Source organism: Melanostigma gelatinosum (assembly GCF_949748355.1).
Source record: "Melanostigma gelatinosum genome assembly, chromosome: 10".
Classification (NCBI taxonomy): domain Eukaryota; kingdom Metazoa; phylum Chordata; class Actinopteri; order Perciformes; family Zoarcidae; genus Melanostigma; species Melanostigma gelatinosum.
The window spans coordinates 8,344,218-8,366,381 of NC_136643.1; positions in this window are offsets into that span (position 1 = coordinate 8,344,218).

Sequence of the window (22,164 nt, forward strand, 5' to 3'; positions counted from 1 at the left end):
CACCAGAGTATCCTCATCAACAGAGTATCCTCACCACCAGAGTATCCTCATCACCAGAGTATCTTCATCACCAGAGTATCCTCATCACCAGAGTATCATCATCACCAGAGTATCCTCACCACCAGAGTATCCTCATCACCAGAGTATCTTCATCACCAGAGTATCCTCATCACCAGAGTATCTTCATCAACAGACTATCCTCATCACCAGATTATCCTCATCATCAGAGTATCCTCATCATCAGAGTATCATCATCACCAGAGTATCCTCATCACCAGAGTATCTTCATCACCAGAGTATCCTCATCACCAGAGTATCCTCGTCACCAGAGTATCCTCACCACCAGAGTATCCTCATCACCAGAGTATGTTCATCAACAGAGTATCCTCATCACCAGAGTATCCTCACCACAAGAGTATCTTTATCACCAGAGTATCCTCATCAACAGAGTATCCTCACCACCAGAGTATCCTCATCACCAGAGTATCTTCATCACCAGAGTATCCTCATCACCAGAGTATCCTCTTCAGCAGAGTATCCTCTTCACCAGAGTATCCTCATCATCAGAGTATCCTCATCACCAGAGTATCCTCATCACCAGAGTATCTTCATCACCAGAGTATCCTTATCACCAGAGTATCTTCATCAACAGAGTATCCTCATCACCAGATGATCCTCATCATCAGAGTATCCTCATCATCAGAGTATCATCACCACCAGAGTATCCTCACCACCAGAGTATCCTCACCACCAGAGTATCCTCTTCACCAGAGTATCCCCATCACCAGAGTATCCTCTTCACCAGAGTATCTTCATCACCAGAGTATCCTCACCACCAGAGTATCCTCATCACCAGAGTATGTTCAACAGAGTATCCTCATCACCAGAGTATCCTCACCACAAGAGTATCTTTATCACCAGAGTATCCTCATCAACAGAGTATCCTCACCACCAGAGTATCCTCATCACCAGAGTATCTTCATCACCAGAGTATCCTCATCACCAGAGTATCATCATCACCAGAGTATCTTCATCACCAGAGTATCCTCATCAACAGAGTATCTTCATCACCAGAGTATCCTCGTCACCAGAGTATCCTCACCACCAGAGTATCCTCATCACCCGAGTATCTTCATCACCAGAGTATCCTCATCATCAGAGTATCTTCATCAACAGACTATCCTCATTACCAGATTATCCTCATCGTCAGAGTATCCTTATCATCAGAGTATCCTCATCACCAGAGTATCCTCAACACCAGACTATCCTCATCACCAGAGTATCTTCATCACCAGAGTATCCTCGTCACCAGAGTATCCTCACCACCAGAGTATCCTCATCACCAGAGTATGTTCATCAACAGAGTATCCTCATCACCAGAGTATCCTCACCACAAGAGTATCTTCATCACCAGAGTATGTTCATCAACAGAGTATCCTCATCACCAGAGTATCCCCACCACAAGAGTATCTTTATCACCAGAGTATCCTCATCAACAGAGTATCCTCACCACCAGAGTATCCTCATCACCAGAGTATCTTCATCACCAGAGTATCCTCATCACCAGAGTATCCTCATCATCAGAGTATCCTCATCACCAGAGTATCCTCAACACCAGACTATCCTCATCACCAGAGTATCTTCATCACCAGAGTATCCTCGTCACCAGAGTATCCTCACCACCAGAGTATCCTCATCACCAGAGTATGTTCATCAACAGAGTATCCTCATCACCAGAGTATCCTCACCACAAGAGTATCATCATCACCAGAGTATCTTCATCACCAGAGTATCCTCATCAACAGAGTATCTTCATCACCAGAGTATCCTCATCAACAGAGTATCTTCATCACCAGAGTATGTTCATCAACAGAGTATCCTCATCACCAGAGTATCCTCACCACAAGAGTATCTTTATCACCAGAGTATCCTCATCAACAGAGTATCCTCACCACCAGAGTATCCTCATCACCAGAGTATCTTCATCACCAGAGTATCCTCATCACCAGAGTATCATCATCACCAGAGTATCTTCATCACCAGAGTATCCTCATCAACAGAGTATCTTCATCACCAGAGTATCCTCATCAACAGAGTATCTTCATCACCAGAGTATCCTCGTCACCAGAGTATCCTCACCACCAGAGTATCCTCATCACCAGAGTATCTTCATCACCAGAGTATCCTCTTCACCAGAGTATCCTCTTCAGCAGAGTATCCTCTTCACCAGAGTATCCTCATCATCAGAGTATCCTCATCACCAGAGTATCTTCATCAACAGAGTATCCAGATCAACAGAGTATCCTCTTCACCAGAGTATCCTTATCAACAGAGTATCCTCATCACCAGAGTTTCTTCATCAACAGATGATCCTCATCATCAGAGTATCCTCATCACCAGAGTATCTTCATCAACAGAGGATCCTCATCAACAGAGTATCTTCATCACCAGAGTATCCTCATCACCAGAGTATCTTCATCTACAGAGTATCTTCATCACCAGAGTATCCTCGTCACCAGAGTATCCTCACCACCAGAGTATCCTCGTCACCAGAGTATCTTCATCACCAGAGTATCCTCTTCACCAGAGTATCCTCACCACCAGAGTATCCTCACCACCAGAGTATCCTCATCATCAGAGTATCCACATCATCAGAGTATTCTCATCACCAGAGTATCTACATCACCAGAGTATCCTCATCATCAGAGTATCCTCATCACCAGAGTATCCTCATCACCAGAGTATCCTCATCAACAGAGTATCTTCATCACCAGAGTATCCTCATCAACAGAGTATCTTCATCACCAGAGTATCCTCGTCACCAGAGTATCCTCATCACCAGAGTATCCTCACCACCAGAGTATCCCTTCACCAGAGTATCCTCATCACCAGAGTATCCTCGTCACCAGAGTATCCTCACCACCAGAGTATCCTCATCAGCAGAGTATCTTCACCACCAGAGTATCCTCATCACCAGAGTATCTTCATCACCAGAGTATCCTCATCACCAGAGTATCTTTATCAACAGAGTATCTTCATCACCAGAGTATCCTCACCACCAGAGTATCCTCATCACCAGAGTATCTTCATCACCAGAGTATCCTCATCACCAGAGTATCTACATCACCAGAGTATCTACATCACCAGAGTATCCTCATCAACAGAGTATCTTCATCAACAGAGTATCTTCATCACCAGATTATCCTCACCACCAGAGTATCCTCTTCACTAGAGTATCCTCGCCACCAGAGTATCCTCTACACCAGAGTATCCTCTTCAGCAGAGTATCCTCTTCACCAGAGTATCCTCATCAACAGAGTATCTTCATCAACAGAGTATCTTCATCACCAGAGTATCCTCACCACCAGAGTATCCTCATCACCAGAGTATCCTCATCACCAGAGTATCTTTATCACCAGAGTATCTTCATCACCAGAGTATCCTCACCACCAGAGTATCCTCGTCACCAGAGTATCCTCACCACCAGAGTATCCTCATCATCAGAGTATCCACATCATCAGAGTATTCTCATCACCAGAGTATCTACATCACCAGAGTATCTACATCACCAGAGTATCCTCATCATCAGAGTATCCTCATCACCAGAGTATCCTCATCACCAGAGTATCCTCATCAACAGAGTATCTTCATCTACAGAGTATCTTCATCACCAGAGTATCCTCGTCACCAGAGTATCCTCACCACCAGAGTATCCTCGTCACCAGAGTATCTTCATCACCAGAGTATCCTCGTCACCAGAGTATCCTCACCACCAGAGTATCCTCACCACCAGAGTATCCTCATCATCAGAGTATCCACATCATCAGAGTATTCTCATCACCAGAGTATCTACATCACCAGAGTATCCTCATCATCAGAGTATCCTCATCACCAGAGTATCCTCATCACCAGAGTATCCTCATCAACAGAGTCTCTTCATCACCAGAGTATCCTCATCAACAGAGTATCTTCATCACCAGAGTATCCTCGTCACCAGAGTATCCTCATCACCAGAGTATCCTCACCACCAGAGTATCCCTTCACCAGAGTATCCTCATCACCAGAGTATCCTCACCACCAGAGTATCCTCATCAGCAGAGTATCTTCACCACCAGAGTATCCTCATCACCAGAGTATCTTCATCACCAGAGTATCCTCATCACCAGAGTATCTTTATCAACAGAGTATCTTCATCACCAGAGTATCCTCACCACCAGAGTATCCTCATCACCAGAGTATCTTCATCACCAGAGTATCCTCATCACCAGAGTATCTACATCACCAGAGTATCTACATCACCAGAATATCCTCATCAACAGAGTATCTTCATCAACAGAGTATCTTCATCACCAGATTATCCTCACCACCAGAGTATCCTCTTCACTAGAGTATCCTCGCCACCAGAGTATCCTCTACACCAGAGTATCCTCTTCAGCAGAGTATCCTCTTCACCAGAGTATCCTCATCAACAGAGTATCTTCATCAACAGAGTATCTTCATCACCAGAGTATCCTCACCACCAGAGTATCCTCATCACCAGAGTATCCTCATCACCAGAGTATCTTTATCACCAGAGTATCTTCATCACCAGAGTATCCTCACCACCAGAGTATCCTCGTCACCAGAGTATCCTCACCACCAGAGTATCCTCATCATCAGAGTATCCACATCATCAGAGTATTCTCATCACCAGAGTATCTACATCACCAGAGTATCTACATCACCAGAGTATCCTCATCATCAGAGTATCCTCATCACCAGAGTATCCTCATCACCAGAGTATCCTCATCAACAGAGTATCTTCATCACCAGAGTATCCTCATCAACAGAGTATCTTCATCACCAGAGTATCCTCGTCACCAGAGTATCCTCATCACCAGAGTATCCTCACCACCAGAGTATCCCTTCACCAGAGTATCCTCATCACCAGAGTATCCTCGTCACCAGAGTATCCTCACCACCAGAGTATCCTCATCACCAGAGTATCTTCACCACCAGAGTATCCTCATCACCAGAGAATCTTCATCACCAGAGTATCCTCATCACCAGAGTATCTTTATCAACAGAGTATCTTCATCACCAGAGTATCCTCACCACCAGAGTATCCTCATCACCAGAGTATCTTCATCACCAGAGTATCCTCATCACCAGAGTATCTACATCACCAGAGTATCTACATCACCAGAGTATCCTCATCAACAGAGTATCTTCATCAACAGAGTATCTTCATCACCAGATTATCCTCACCACCAGAGTATCCTCTTCACTAGAGTATCCTCGCCACCAGAGTATCCTCTACACCAGAGTATCCTCTTCAGCAGAGTATCCTCTTCACCAGAGTATCCTCATCAACAGAGTATCTTCATCAACAGAGTATCTTCATCACCAGAGTATCCTCACCACCAGAGTATCCTCATCACCAGAGTATCCTCATCACCAGAGTATATTTATCACCAGAGTATCCTCATCAACAGAGTATCCTCACCACCAGAGTATCCTCATCACCAGAGTATCTTCATCACCAGAGTATCCTCATCAACAGAGTATCCTCATCACCAGAGTATCCTCTTCAGCAGAGTATCCTCTTCACCAGAGTATCCTCATCATCAGAGTATCCTCATCACCAGAGTATCTTCATCAACAGAGTATCTTCATCACCAGAGTATCCTCGTCACCAGAGTATCCTCACCACCAGAGTATCCTCGTCACCAGAGTATCTTCATCACCAGAGTATCCTCGTCACCAGAGTATCCTCACCACCAGAGTATCCTCATCATCAGAGTATCCACATCATCAGAGTATTCTCATCACCAGAGTATCTACATCACCAGAGTATCTACATCACCAGAGTATCCTCATCATCAGAGTATCCTCATCACCAGAGTATATTTATCACCAGAGTATCCTCGTCACCAGAGTATCCTCACCACCAGAGTATCCTCATCATCAGAGTATCCACATCATCAGAGTATTCTCATCACCAGAGTATCTACATCACCAGAGTATCTACATCACCAGAGTATCCTCATCACCAGAGTATCCTCATCACCAGAGTATATTTATCACCAGAGTATCCTCATCAACAGAGTATCCTCACCACCAGAGTATCCTCATCACCAGAGTATCTTCATCACCAGAGTATCCTCATCACCAGAGTATCCTCATCACCAGAGTATCCTCATCGCCAGAGTATCCTCACCACCAGAGTATCCCTTCACCAGAGTATCCTCATCACCAGAGTATCCTCGTCACCAGAATATCCTCACCACCAGAGTATCCTCATCACCAGAGTATCTTCACCACCAGAGTATCCTCATCACCAGAGTATCTTCATCACCAGAGTATCCTCATCACCAGAGTATCTTTATCAACAGAGTATCTTCATCACCAGAGTATCCTCACCACCAGAGTATCCTCATCACCAGAGTATCTTCATCACCAGAGTATCCTCATCACCAGAGTATCTACATCACCAGAGTATCTACATCACCAGAGTATCCTCATCAACAGAGTATCTTCATCAACAGAGTATCTTCATCACCAGATTATCCTCACCACCAGAGTATCCTCTTCACTAGAGTATCCTCGCCACCAGAGTATCCTCTACACCAGAGTATCCTCACCACCAGAGTATCCTCTTCACTAGAGTATCCTCGCCACCAGAGTATCCTCTACACCAGAGTATCCTCTTCAGCAGAGTATCCTCTTCACCAGAGTATCCTCATCAACAGAGTATCTTCATCAACAGAGTATCTTCATCACCAGAGTATCCTCACCACCAGAGTATCCTCATCACCAGAGTATCCTCATCACCAGAGTATCTTTATCACCAGAGTATCTTCATCACCAGAGTATCCTCACCACCAGAGTATCCTCGTCACCAGAGTATCCTCACCTCCAGAGTATCCTCATCACCAGAGTATCCTCATCACCAGAGTATCCTCATCACCAGAGTATTTTTATCACCAGAGTATCTTCATCACCAGAGTATCCTCACCACCAGAGTATCCTCGTCATCAGAGTATCCTCACCACCAGAGTATCCTCATCATCGGAGTATCCACATCACCAGAGTATCCTCATCACCAGAGTATCCTCATCATCAGAGTATCCTCACCACCAGAGTATCCTCATCACCAGAGTATCCTCATCACCAGAGTATCCTCATCACCAGAGTATCTACATCACCAGAGTATCTACATCAACAGAGTATCTTCATCAACAGAGTATCTTCATCACCAGATTATCCTCACCACCAGAGTATCCTCTTCACTAGAGTATCCTCGCCACCAGAGTATCCTCTACACCAGAGTATCCTCTTCAGCAGAGTATCCTCTTCACCAGAGTATCCTCATCAACAGAGTATCTTCATCAACAGAGTATCTTCATCACCAGAGTATCCTCACCACCAGAGTATCCTCATCACCAGAGTATCCTCATCACCAGAGTATCTTTATCACCAGAGTATCCTCATCAACAGAGTATCCTCACCACCAGAGTATCCTCATCACCAGAGTATCTTCATCACCAGAGTATCCTCATCACCAGAGTATCCTCATCACCAGAGTATCCTATTCAGCAGAGTATCCTCTTCAACAGAGTATCCTCATCATCAGAGTATCCTCATCACCAGAGTATCTTCATCAACAGAGTATCTTCATCACCAGAGTATCCTCGTCACCAGAGTATCCTCACCACCAGAGTATCCTCGTCACCAGAGTATCTTCATCACCAGAGTATCCTCGTCACCAGAGTATCCTCACCACCAGAGTATCCTCATCATCAGAGTATCCACATCATCAGAGTATTCTCATCACCAGAGTATCTACATCACCAGAGTATCTACATCACCAGAGTATCCTCATCACCAGAGTATCCTCATCACCAGAGTATCCTCATCAACAGAGTATCTTCATCACCAGAGTATCCTCGTCACCAGAGTATCCTCATCACCAGAGTATCCTCACCACCAGAGTATCCCTTCACCAGAGTATCCTCATCACCATAGTATCCTCGTCACCAGAATATCCTCACCACCAGAGTATCCTCATCACCAGAGTATCTTCACCACCAGAGTATCCTCACCACCAGAGTATCCTCGCCACCAGAGTATCCTCTACACCAGAGTATCCTCACCACCAGAGTATCCTCTTCACTAGAGTATCCTCGCCACCAGAGTATCCTCTACACCAGAGTATCCTCTTCACAGAGTATCCTCTTCACCAGAGTATCCTCATCAACAGAGTATCTTCATCAACAGAGTATCTTCATCACCAGAGTATCCTCACCACCAGAGTATCCTCATCACCAGAGTATCCTCATCACCAGAGTATCTTTATCACCAGAGTATCTTCATCAACAGAGTATCCTCACCACCAGAGTATCCTCGTCACCAGAGTATCCTCACCACCAGAGTATCCTCATCACCAGAGTATCTTTATCACCAGAGTATCTTCATCACCAGAGTATCCTCACCACCAGAGTATCCTCGTCAACAGAGTATCCTCACCACCGGAGTATCCTCATCATCGGAGTATCCACATCACCAGAGTATCCTCATCACTAGAGTATCCTCATCACCAGAGTATCCTCATCACCAGAGTATCTTTATCAACAGAGTATCTTCATCACCAGAGTATCCTCACCACCAGAGTATCCTCATCACCAGAGTATCTTCATCACCAGAGTATCCTCATCACCAGAGTATCTACATCACCAGAGTATCTACATCACCAGAGTATCCTCATCAACAGAGTATCTTCATCAACAGAGTATCTTCATCACCAGATTATCCTCACCACCAGAGTATCCTCTTCACTAGAGTATCCTCGCCACCAGAGTATCCTCTTCACCAGAGTATCCTCTTCAGCAGAGTATCCTCTTCACCAGAGTATCCTCATCATCAGAGTATCCTCATCACCAGAGTATCTTCATCAACAGAGTATCCTCATCAACAGAGTATCCTCTTCACCAGAGTATCCTCATCAACAGAGTATCCTCATCACCAGAGTTTCTTCATCACCAGATGATCCTCATCATCAGAGTATCCTCATCACCAGAGTATCTTCATCAACAGAGTATCCTCATCAACAGAGTATCTTCATCACCAGAGTATCCTCATCACCAGAGTATCTTCATCAACAGATTATCTTCATCACCAGAGTATCCTCGTCACCAGAGTATCCTCACCACCAGAGTATCCTCGTCACCAGAGTATCTTCATCACCAGAGTATCCTCGTCACCAGAGTATCCTCACGACCAGAGTATCCTCATCATCAGAGTATCCACATCATCAGAGTATTCTCATCACCAGAGTATCTACATCACCAGAGTATCTACATCACCAGAGTATCCTCATCATCAGAGTATCCTCATCACCAGAGTATCCTCATCACCAGAGTATCCTCACCACCAGAGTATCCTCATCATCAGAGTATCCTCACCACCAGAGTATCCTCATCACCAGAGTATCCTCACCACCAGAGTATCCTCATCACCAGAGTATCCTCACCACCAGAGTATCCTCATCACCAGAGTATCCTCACCACCAGAGTATCCTCGCCACCAGAGTATCCTAACCACCAGAGTATCCTCACCACCAGAGTATCCTCTTCACCAGAGTATCATCGCCACCAGAGTATCCTCTTCACCAGAGTATCATCGCCACCAGAGTATCCTCTTCAGCAGAGTATCCTTATCACCAGAGTATCTTCATCAACATACTATCCTCATCACCAGATTATCCTCATCATCAGAGTATCCTCATCATCAGAGTATCCTCATCACCAGAGTATCCTCACCACCAGACTATCCTCATCACCAGAGTATCTTCATCACCAGAGTATCCTCGTCACCAGAGTATCCTCACCACCAGAGTATCCTCATCACCAGAGTATGTTCATCAACAGAGTATCCTCATCACCAGAGTATCCTCACCATAAGAGTATCTTTATCACCAGAGTATCCTCATCAACAGAGTATCCTCACCACCAGAGTATCCTCATCACCAGAGTATCTTCATCACCAGAGTATCCTCATCACCAGAGTATCATCATCACCAGAGTATCTTCATCACCAGAGTATCCTCATCAACAGAGTATCTTCATCACCAGAGTATCCTCATCAACAGAGTATCTTCATCACCAGAGTATCCTCGTCACCAGAGTATCCTCACCACCAGAGTATCCTCATCACCAGAGTATCTTCATCACCAGAGTATCCTCTTCACCAGAGTATCCTCTTCAGCAGAGTATCCTCTTCACCAGAGTATCCTCATCATCAGAGTATCCTCATCACCAGAGTATCTTCATCAACAGAGTATCCTCATCAACAGAGTATCCTCTTCACCAGAGTATCCTCATCAACAGAGTATCCTCATCACTAGAGTATCCTCATCACCAGAGTATCCTCATCACCAGAGTATCCTCATCAACAGAGTATCTTCATCACCAGAGTATCCTCATCAACAGAGTATCTTCATCACCAGAGTATCCTCGTCACCAGAGTATCCTCACCACCAGAGTATCCTCTTCAGCAGAGTATCTTCATCACCAGAGTATCCTCGTTACCAGAGTATCCTCACCACCAGAGTATCCTCTTCACCAGAGTATCCTCTTCAGCAGAGTATCCTCTTCACCAGAGTACCCTCATCAACAGAGTATCTTCATCACCAGAGTATCCTCATCAACAGAGTATCTTCAGCAACAGAGTATCCTCGTCACCAGAGTATCCTTACCACCAGAGTATCCTCATCACGAGAGTATCCTCGTCACCAGAGTATCCACATCATCAGAGTATTCTCATCACCAGAGTATCTACATCACCAGAGTATCCTCATCATCAGAGTATCCTCATCATCAGAGTATCCTCATCACCAGAGTATCCTCACCACCAGAGTATCCTCATCATCAGAGTATCCTCACCACCAGAGTATCCTCACCACCAGAGTATCCTCATCACCAGAGTATCCTTATCACCAGAGTATCTTCATCAACAGAGTATCCTCATCACCAGATGATCCTCATCACCAGAGTATCTTCATCACCAGAGTATCCTCGTCACCAGAGTATCTTCATCAACAGAGTATCCTCATCAACAGAGTATCCTCTTCACCAGAGTATCCCCATCACCAGAGTATCCTCTTCACCAGAGTATCCTCATCAACAGAGTATCTTCATCACCAGAGTATCCTCATCAACAGAGTATCTTCATCACCAGAGTATCCTCGTCACCAGAGTATCCTCACCACCAGAGTATCCTCTTCAGCAGAGTATCTTCATCACCAGAGTATCCTCGTTACCAGAGTATCCTCACCACCAGAGTATCCTCTTCACCAGAGTATCCTCTTCAGCAGAGTATCCTCTTCACCAGAGTACCCTCATCAACAGAGTATCTTCATCACCAGAGTATCCTCATCAACAGAGTATCTTCAGCAACAGAGTATCCTCGTCACCAGAGTATCCTTACCACCAGAGTATCCTCATCACGAGAGTATCCTCGTCACCAGAGTATCCTCACCACCAGAGTATCCTCACCACCAGAGTATCCTCACCACCAGAGTATCCTCGCCACCAGAGTATCCTCACCACCAGAGTATCCTCACCACCAGAGTATCCTCATCACCAGAGTATCCTCACCACCAGAGTATCCTCGCCACCAGAGTATCCTCGCCACCAGAGTATCCTCGCCACCAGAGTATCCTCACCACCAGAGTATCCTCTTCACCAGAGTATCCTCATCAACAGAGTATCTTCATCACCAGAGTATCCTCATCAACAGAGTATCTTCAGCAACAGAGTATCCTCGTCACCAGAGTATCCTTACCACCAGAGTATCCTCATCACGAGAGTATCCTCGTCACCAGAGTATCCTCACCACCAGAGTATCCTCGCCACCAGAGTATCCTCATCACCAGAGTATCCTCACCACCAGAGTATCCTCATCACCAGAGTATCCTCACCACCAGAGTATCCTTGCCACCAGAGTATCCTCACCACCAGAGTATCCTCTTCACCAGAGTATCCTCGCCACCAGAGTATCCTCTTCAGCAGAGTATCCTCTTCACCAGAGTATCCTCATCAACAGAGTATCTTCATCACCAGAGTATCCTCGTCACCAGAGTATCCTCACCACCAGAGTATCTTCATCAACAGAGTATCTTCATCACCAGAGTATCCTCACCACCAGAGTATCCTCATCACCAGAGTATCTTTATCAACAGAGTATCTTCATCACCAGAGTATCCTCACCACCAGAGTATCCTCATCACCAGAGTATCTTCATCACCAGAGTATCCTCATCACCAGAGTATCTACATCACCAGAGTATCTACATCACCAGAGTATCCTCATCAACAGAGTATCTTCATCAACAGAGTATCTTCATCACCAGATTATCCTCACCACCAGAGTAGCCTATTCACTAGAGTATCCTCGTCACCAGAGTATCCTCACCACCAGAGTATCCTCGCCATCAGAGTATCCTCATCACCAGAGTATCCTCACCACCAGAGTATCCTCATCACCAGAGTATCCTCACCACCAGAGTATCCTTGCCACCAGAGTATCCTCACCACCAGAGTATCCTCTTCACCAGAGTATCCTCGCCACCAGAGTATCCTCTTCAGCAGAGTATCCTCTTCACCAGAGTATCCTCATCAACAGAGTATCTTCATCACCAGAGTATCCTCGTCACCAGAGTATCCTCACCACCAGAGTATCTTCATCAACAGAGTATCCTCGTCACCAGAGTATCCTCACCACCAGAGTATCCTCTTCAGCAGAGTATCTTCATCACCAGAGTATCCTCGTTACCAGAGTATCCTCACCACCAGAGTATCCTCTTCACCAGAGTATCCTCTTCAGCAGAGTATCCTCTTCACCAGAGTACCCTCATCAACAGAGTATCTTCATCACCAGAGTATCCTCATCAACAGAGTATCTTCAGCAACAGAGTATCCTCGTCACCAGAGTATCCTTACCACCAGAGTATCCTCATCACGAGAGTATCCTCGTCACCAGAGTATCCTCGCCACCAGAGTATCCTCGCCACCAGAGTATGCTCACCACCAGAGTATCCTCACCACCAGAGTATCCTCGCCACCAGAGTATCCTCACCACCAGAGTATCCTCACCACCAGAGTATCCTCATCACCAGAGTATCCTCACCACCAGAGTATCCTTGCCACCAGAGTATCCTCGCCACCAGAGTATCCTCGCCACCAGAGTATCCTCGCCACCAGAGTATCCTCACCACCAGAGTATCCTCTTCACCAGAGTATCCTCATCAACAGAGTATCTTCATCACCAGAGTATCCTCATCAACAGAGTATCTTCAGCAACAGAGTATCCTCGTCACCAGAGTATCCTTACCACCAGTGTATCCTCATCACGAGAGTATCCTCGTCACCAGAGTATCCTCGCCACCAGAGTATCCTCGCCACCAGAGTATCCTCGCCACCAGAGTATCCTCACCACCAGAGTATCCTCTTCACCAGAGTATCCTCATCAACAGAGTATCTTCATCACCAGAGTATCCTCATCAACAGAGTATCTTCAGCAACAGAGTATCCTCGTCACCAGAGTATCCTTACCACCAGAGTATCCTCATCACGAGAGTATCCTCGTCACCAGAGTATCCTCACCACCAGAGTATCCTCGCCACCAGAGTGTCCTCATCACCAGAGTATCCTCACCACCAGAGTATCCTCATCACCAGAGTATCCTCACCACCAGAGTATCCTTGCCACCAGAGTATCCTCACCACCAGAGTATCCTCTTCACCAGAGTATCCTCGCCACCAGAGTATCCTCTTCACCAGAGTATCCTCTTCACCAGAGTATCCTCTTCAGCAGAGTATCCTCTTCACCAGAGTATCCTCATCAACAGAGTATCTTCATCACCAGAGTATCCTCGTCACCAGAGTATCCTCACCACCAGAGTATCTTCATCAACAGAGTATCTTCATCACCAGAGTATCCTCACCAGCAGAGTATCCTCATCACCAGAGTATCTTTATCAACAGAGTATCTTCATCACCAGAGTATCCTCACCACCAGAGTATCCTCATCACCAGAGTATCTTCATCACCAGAGTATCCTCATCACCAGAGTATCTACATCACCAGAGTATCTACATCACCAGAGTATCCTCATCAACAGAGTATCTTCATCAACAGAGTATCTTCATCACCAGATTATCCTCACCACCAGAGTATCCTATTCACTAGAGTATCCTCGCCACCAGAGTATCCTCGCCACCAGAGTATCCTCTTCACCAGAGTATCCTCTTCAGCAGAGTATCCTCTTCACCAGAGTATCCTCATCACCAGAGTATCTTCATCAACAGAGTATCCTCATCACCAGAGTATCCTCATCATCAGAGTATCCTCATCACCAGAGTATCTTCATCAACAGAGTATCCTCATCAACAGAGTATCCTCTTCACCAGAGTATCCTCATCAACAGAGTATCCTCATCACCAGAGTTTCTTCATCACCAGATGATCCTCATCATCAGAGTATCCTCATCACCAGAGTATCTTCATCAACAGAGTATCCTCATCAACAGAGTATCTTCATCACCAGAGTATCCTCATCACCAGAGTATCTTCATCAACAGAGTATCTTCATCAACAGAGTATCTTCATCACCAGAGTATCCTCATCACCAGAGTATCTTCATCAACAGAGTATCTTCATCACCAGAGTATCCTCGTCACCAGAGTATCCTCACCACCAGAGTATCCTCGTCACCAGAGTATCTTCATCACCAGAGTATCCTCGTCACCAGAGTATCCTCACCACCAGAGTATCCTCTTCACCAGAGTATCATCGCCACCAGAGTATCCTCTTCACCAGAGTATCATCGCCACCAGAGTATCCTCTTCAGCAGAGTATCCTCATCATCAGAGTATCCACATCATCAGAGTATTCTCATCACCAGTGTATCTACATCACCAGAGTATCTACATCACCAGAGTATCCTCATCATCAGAGTATCCTCATCATCAGAGTATCCTCATCACCAGAGTATCCTCACCACCAGAGTATCCTCATCATCAGAGTATCCTCACCACCAGAGTATCCTCATCACCAGAGTATCCTCACCACCAGAGTATCCTCATCACCAGAGTATCCTTATCACCAGAGTCTCTTCATCAACAGAGTATCCTCATCACCAGATGATCCTCATCACCAGAGTATCTTCATCACCAGAGTATCCTCATCACCAGAGTATCTTCATCAACAGAGTATCCTCATCAACAGAGTATCCTCTTCACCAGAGTATCCCCATCACCAGAGTATCCTCTTCACCAGAGTATCCTCATCAACAGAGTATCTTCATCACCAGAGTATCTTCATCACCAGAGTATCCTCATCAACAGAGTATCTTCATCACCAGAGTATCCTCGTCACCAGAGTATCCTTACCACCAGAGTATCCTCATCACGAGAGTATCCTCGTCACCAGAGTATCCTCACCACCAGAGTATCCTCGCCACCAGAGTATCCTCACCACCAGAGTATCCTCACCACCAGAGTATCCTCGCCACCAGAGTATCCTCACCACCAGAGTATCCTCACCACCAGAGTATCCTCATCACCAGAGTATCCTCACCACCAGAGTATCCTTGCCACCAGAGTATCCTCACCACCAGAGTATCCTCTTCACCAGAGTATCCTCTTCAGCAGAGTATCCTCTTCACCAGAGTATCCTCTTCACCAGAGTATCCTCTTCAGCAGAGTATCCTCTTCACCAGAGTATCCTCATCAACAGAGTATCTTCATCACCAGAGTATCCTCGTCACCAGAGTATCCTCACCACCAGAGTATCTTCATCAACAGAGTATCTTCATCACCAGAGTATCCTCACCACCAGAGTATCCTCATCACCAGAGTATCTTTATCAACAGAGTATCTTCATCACCAGAGTATCCTCACCACCAGAGTATCCTCATCACCCGAGTATCTTCATCACCAGAGTATCCTCATCACCAGAGTATCTACATCACCAGAGTATCTACATCACCAGAGTATCCTCATCAACAGAGTATCTTCATCAACAGAGTATCTTCATCACCAGATTATCCTCACCACCAGAGTATCCTATTCACTAGAGTATCCTCGCCACCAGAGTATCCTCTTCACCAGAGTATCCTCTTCAGCAGAGTATCCTCTTCACCAGAGTATCCTCATCACCAGAGTATCTTCATCAACAGAGTATCCTCATCACCAGAGTATCCTCATCATCAGAGTATCCTCATCACCAGAGTATCTTCATCAACAGAGTATCCTCATCAACAGAGTATCCTCTTCACCAGAGTATCCTCATCAACAGAGTATCCTCATCACCAGAGTTTCTTCATCACCAGATGATCCTCGTCACCAGAGTATCCTCACTACCAGAGTATCCTCGTCACCAGAGTATCTTCATCACCAGAGTATCCTCATCACCAGAGTATCCTCACCACCAGAGTATCCTCACTACCAGAGTATCCTCGTCACCAGAGTATCTTCATCACCAGAGTATCCTCATCACCAGAGTATCCTCACCACCAGAGTATCCTCTTCACCAGAGTATCATCGCCACCAGAGTATCCTCTTCACCAGAGTATCATCGCCACCAGAGTATCCTCTTCAGCAGAGTATCCTCATCATCAGAGTATCGACATCATCAGAGTATTCTCATCACCAGAGTATCTACATCACCAGAGTATCTACATCACCAGAGTATCCTCATCATCAGAGTATCCTCATCATCAGAGTATCCTCATCACCAGAGTATCCTCACCACCAGAGTATCCTCATCATCAGAGTATCCTCACCACCAGAGTATCCTCATCACCAGAGTATCCTCACCACCAGAGTATCCTCATCACCAGAGTATCCTTATCACCAGAGTCTCTTCATCAACAGAGTATCCTCATCACCAGATGATCCTCATCACCAGAGTATCTTCATCACCAGAGTATCCTCATCACCAGAGTATCTTCATCAACAGAGTATCCTCATCAACAGAGTATCCTCTTCACCAGAGTATCCCCATCACCAGAGTATCCTCTTCACCAGAGTATCCTCATCAACAGAGTATCTTCATCACCAGAGTATCCTCATCAACAGAGTATCTTCAGCAACAGAGTATCCTCGTCACCAGAGTATCCTTACCACCAGAGTATCCTCATCACGAGAGTATCCTCGTCACCAGAGTATCCTCACCACCAGAGTATCCTCACCACCAGAGTATCCTCACCACCAGAGTATCCTCGCCACCAGAGTATCCTCACCACCAGAGTATCCTCACCACCAGAGTATCCTCATCACCAGAGTATCCTCACCACCAGAGTATCCTCGCCACCAGAGTATCCTCGCCACCAGAGTATCCTCGCCACCAGAGTATCCTCACCACCAGAGTATCCTCTTCACCAGAGTATCCTCATCAACAGAGTATCTTCATCACCAGAGTATCCTCGTCACCAGAGTATCCTTACCACCAGAGTATCCTCATCACGAGAGTATCCTCGTCACCAGAGTATCCTCACCACCAGAGTATCCTCGCCACCAGAGTATCCTCATCACCAGAGTATCCTCACCACCAGAGTATCCTCATCACCAGAGTATCCTCACCACCAGAGTATCCTTGCCACCAGAGTATCCTCACCACCAGAGTATCCTCTTCACCAGAGTATCCTCGCCACCAGAGTATCCTCTTCAGCAGAGTATCCTCTTCACCAGAGTATCCTCATCAACAGAGTATCTTCATCACCAGAGTATCCTCGTCACCAGAGTATCCTCACCACCAGAGTATCTTCATCAACAGAGTATCTTCATCACCAGAGTATCCTCACCACCAGAGTATCCTCATCACCAGAGTATCTTTATCAACAGAGTATCTTCATCACCAGAGTATCCTCACCACCAGAGTATCCTCATCACCAGAGTATCTTCATCACCAGAGTATCCTCATCACCAGAGTATCTACATCACCAGAGTATCTACATCACCAGAGTATCCTCATCAACAGAGTATCTTCATCAACAGAGTATCTTCATCACCAGATTATCCTCACCACCAGAGTAGCCTATTCACTAGAGTATCCTCGTCACCAGAGTATCCTCACCACCAGAGTATCCTCGCCATCAGAGTATCCTCATCACCAGAGTATCCTCACCACCAGAGTATCCTCATCACCAGAGTATCCTCACCACCAGAGTATCCTTGCCACCAGAGTATCCTCACCACCAGAGTATCCTCTTCACCAGAGTATCCTCGCCACCAGAGTATCCTCTTCAGCAGAGTATCCTCTTCACCAGAGTATCCTCATCAACAGAGTATCTTCATCACCAGAGTATCCTCGTCACCAGAGTATCCTCACCACCAGAGTATCTTCATCAACAGAGTATCCTCGTCACCAGAGTATCCTCACCACCAGAGTATCCTCTTCAGCAGAGTATCTTCATCACCAGAGTATCCTCGTTACCAGAGTATCCTCACCACCAGAGTATCCTCTTCACCAGAGTATCCTCTTCAGCAGAGTATCCTCTTCACCAGAGTACCCTCATCAACAGAGTATCTTCATCACCAGAGTATCCTCATCAACAGAGTATCTTCAGCAACAGAGTATCCTCGTCACCAGAGTATCCTTACCACCAGAGTATCCTCATCACGAGAGTATCCTCGTCACCAGAGTATCCTCGCCACCAGAGTATCCTCGCCACCAGAGTATGCTCACCACCAGAGTATCCTCACCACCAGAGTATCCTCGCCACCAGAGTATCCTCACCACCAGAGTATCCTCACCACCAGAGTATCCTCATCACCAGAGTATCCTCACCACCAGAGTATCCTTGCCACCAGAGTATCCTCGCCACCAGAGTATCCTCGCCACCAGAGTATCCTCGCCACCAGAGTATCCTCGCCACCAGAGTATCCTCACCACCAGAGTATCCTCTTCACCAGAGTATCCTCATCAACAGAGTATCTTCATCACCAGAGTATCCTCATCAACAGAGTATCTTCAGCAACAGAGTATCCTCGTCACCAGAATATCCTTACCACCAGAGTATCCTCATCACGAGAGTATCCTCGTCACCAGAGTATCCTCGCCACCAGAGTATCCTCGCCACCAGAGTATCCTCGCCACCAGAGTATCCTCACCACCAGAGTATCCTCTTCACCAGAGTATCCTCATCAACAGAGTATCTTCATCACCAGAGTATCCTCATCAACAGAGTATCTTCAGCAACAGAGTATCCTCGTCACCAGAGTATCCTTACCACCAGAGTATCCTCATCACGAGAGTATCCTCGTCACCAGAGTATCCTCACCACCAGAGTATCCTCGCCACCAGAGTGTCCTCATCACCAGAGTATCCTCACCACCAGAGTATCCTCATCACCAGAGTATCCTCACCACCAGAGTATCCTTGCCACCAGAGTATCCTCACCACCAGAGTATCCTCTTCACCAGAGTATCCTCGCCACCAGAGTATCCTCTTCACCAGAGTATCCTCTTCACCAGAGTATCCTCTTCAGCAGAGTATCCTCTTCACCAGAGTATCCTCATCAACAGAGTATCTTCATCACCAGAGTATCCTCGTCACCAGAGTATCCTCACCACCAGAGTATCTTCATCAACAGAGTATCTTCATCACCAGAGTATCCTCACCAGCAGAGTATCCTCATCACCAGAGTATCTTTATCAACAGAGTATCTTCATCACCAGAGTATCCTCACCACCAGAGTATCCTCATCACCAGAGTATCTTCATCACCAGAGTATCCTCATCACCAGAGTATCTACATCACCAGAGTATCTACATCACCAGAGTATCCTCATCAACAGAGTATCTTCATCAACAGAGTATCTTCATCACCAGATTATCCTCACCACCAGAGTATCCTATTCACTAGAGTATCCTCGCCACCAGAGTATCCTCGCCACCAGAGTATCCTCTTCACCAGAGTATCCTCTTCAGCAGAGTATCCTCTTCACCAGAGTATCCTCATCACCAGAGTATCTTCATCAACAGAGTATCCTCATCACCAGAGTATCCTCATCATCAGAGTATCCACATCACCAGAGTATCTTCATCAACAGAGTATCCTCATCAACAGAGTATCCTCTTCACCAGAGTATCCTCATCAACAGAGTATCCTCATCACCAGAGTTTCTTCATCACCAGATGATCCTCATCATCAGAGTATCCTCATCACCAGAGTATCTTCATCAACAGAGTATCCTCATCAACAGAGTATCTTCATCACCAGAGTATCCTCATCACCAGAGTATCTTCATCAACAGAGTATCTTCATCAACAGAGTATCTTCATCACCAGAGTATCCTCATCACCAGAGTATCTTCATCAACAGAGTATCTTCATCACCAGAGTATCCTCGTCACCAGAGTATCCTCACCACCAGAGTATCCTCGTCACCAGAGTATCTTCATCACCAGAGTATCCTCGTCACCAGAGTATCCTCACCACCAGAGTATCCTCTTCACCAGAGTATCATCGCCACCAGAGTATCCTCTTCACCAGAGTATCTACATCACCAGAGTATCTACATCACCAGAGTATCCTCATCAACAGAGTATCTTCATCAACAGAGTATCTTCATCACCAGAGTATCCTCATCACCAGAGTATCTTCATCAACAGAGTATCTTCATCACCAGAGTATCCTCGTCACCAGAGTATCCTCATCACCAGAGTATCCTCATCACCAGAGTATCTACATCACCAGAGTATCTACATCACCAGAGTATCCTCATCAACAGAGTATCTTCATCAACAGAGTATCTTCATCACCAGAGTATCCTCATCACCAGAGTATCTTCATCAACAGAGTATCTTCATCACCAGAGTATCCTCGTCACCAGAGTATCCTCACCACCAGAGTATCCTCGTCACCAGAGTATCTTCATCACCAGAGTATCCTCGTCACCAGAGTATCCTCACCACCAGAGTATCCTCTTCACCAGAGTATCATCGCCACCAGAGTATCCTCTTCACCAGAGTATCATCGCCACCAGAGTATCCTCATCATCAGAGTATCCACATCATCAGAGTATTCTCATCACCAGTGTATCTACATCACCAGAGTATCTACATCACCAGAGTATCCTCATCATCAGAGTATCCTCATCATCAGAGTATCCTCATCACCAGAGTATCCTCACCACCAGAGTATCCTCACCACCAGAGTATCCTCATCATCAGAGTATCCTCACCACCAGAGTATCCTCATCACCAGAGTATCCTCACCACCAGAGTATCCTCATCACCAGAGTATCCTTATCACCAGAGTCTCTTCATCAACAGAGTATCCTCATCACCAGATGATCCTCATCACCAGAGTATCTTCATCACCAGAGTATCCTCATCACCAGAGTATCTTCATCAACAGAGTATCCTCATCAACAGAGTATCCTCTTCACCAGAGTATCCCCATCACCAGAGTATCCTCTTCACCAGAGTATCCTCATCAACAGAGTATCTTCATCACCAGAGTATCTTCATCACCAGAGTATCCTCATCAACAGAGTATCTTCATCACCAGAGTATCCTCGTCACCAGAGTATCCTCACCACCAGAGTATCCTCTTCAGCAGAGTATCTTCATCACCAGAGTATCCTCGTTACCAGAGTATCCTCACCACCAGAGTATCCTCTTCACCAGAGTATCCTCTTCAGCAGAGTATCCTCTTCACCAGAGTACCCTCATCAACAGAGTATCTTCATCACCAGAGTATCCTCGTCACCAGAGTATCCTTACCACCAGAGTATCCTCATCACGAGAGTATCCTCGTCACCAGAGTATCCTCACCACCAGAGTATCCTCGCCACCAGAGTATCCTCACCACCAGAGTATCCTCACCACCAGAGTATCCTCGCCACCAGAGTATCCTCACCACCAGAGTATCCTCACCACCAGAGTATCCTCATCACCAGAGTATCCTCACCACCAGAGTATCCTTGCCACCAGAGTATCCTCACCACCAGAGTATCCTCTTCACCAGAGTATCCTCTTCAGCAGAGTATCCTCTTCACCAGAGTATCCTCTTCACCAGAGTATCCTCTTCAGCAGAGTATCCTCTTCACCAGAGTATCCTCATCAACAGAGTATCTTCATCACCAGAGTATCCTCGTCACCAGAGTATCCTCACCACCA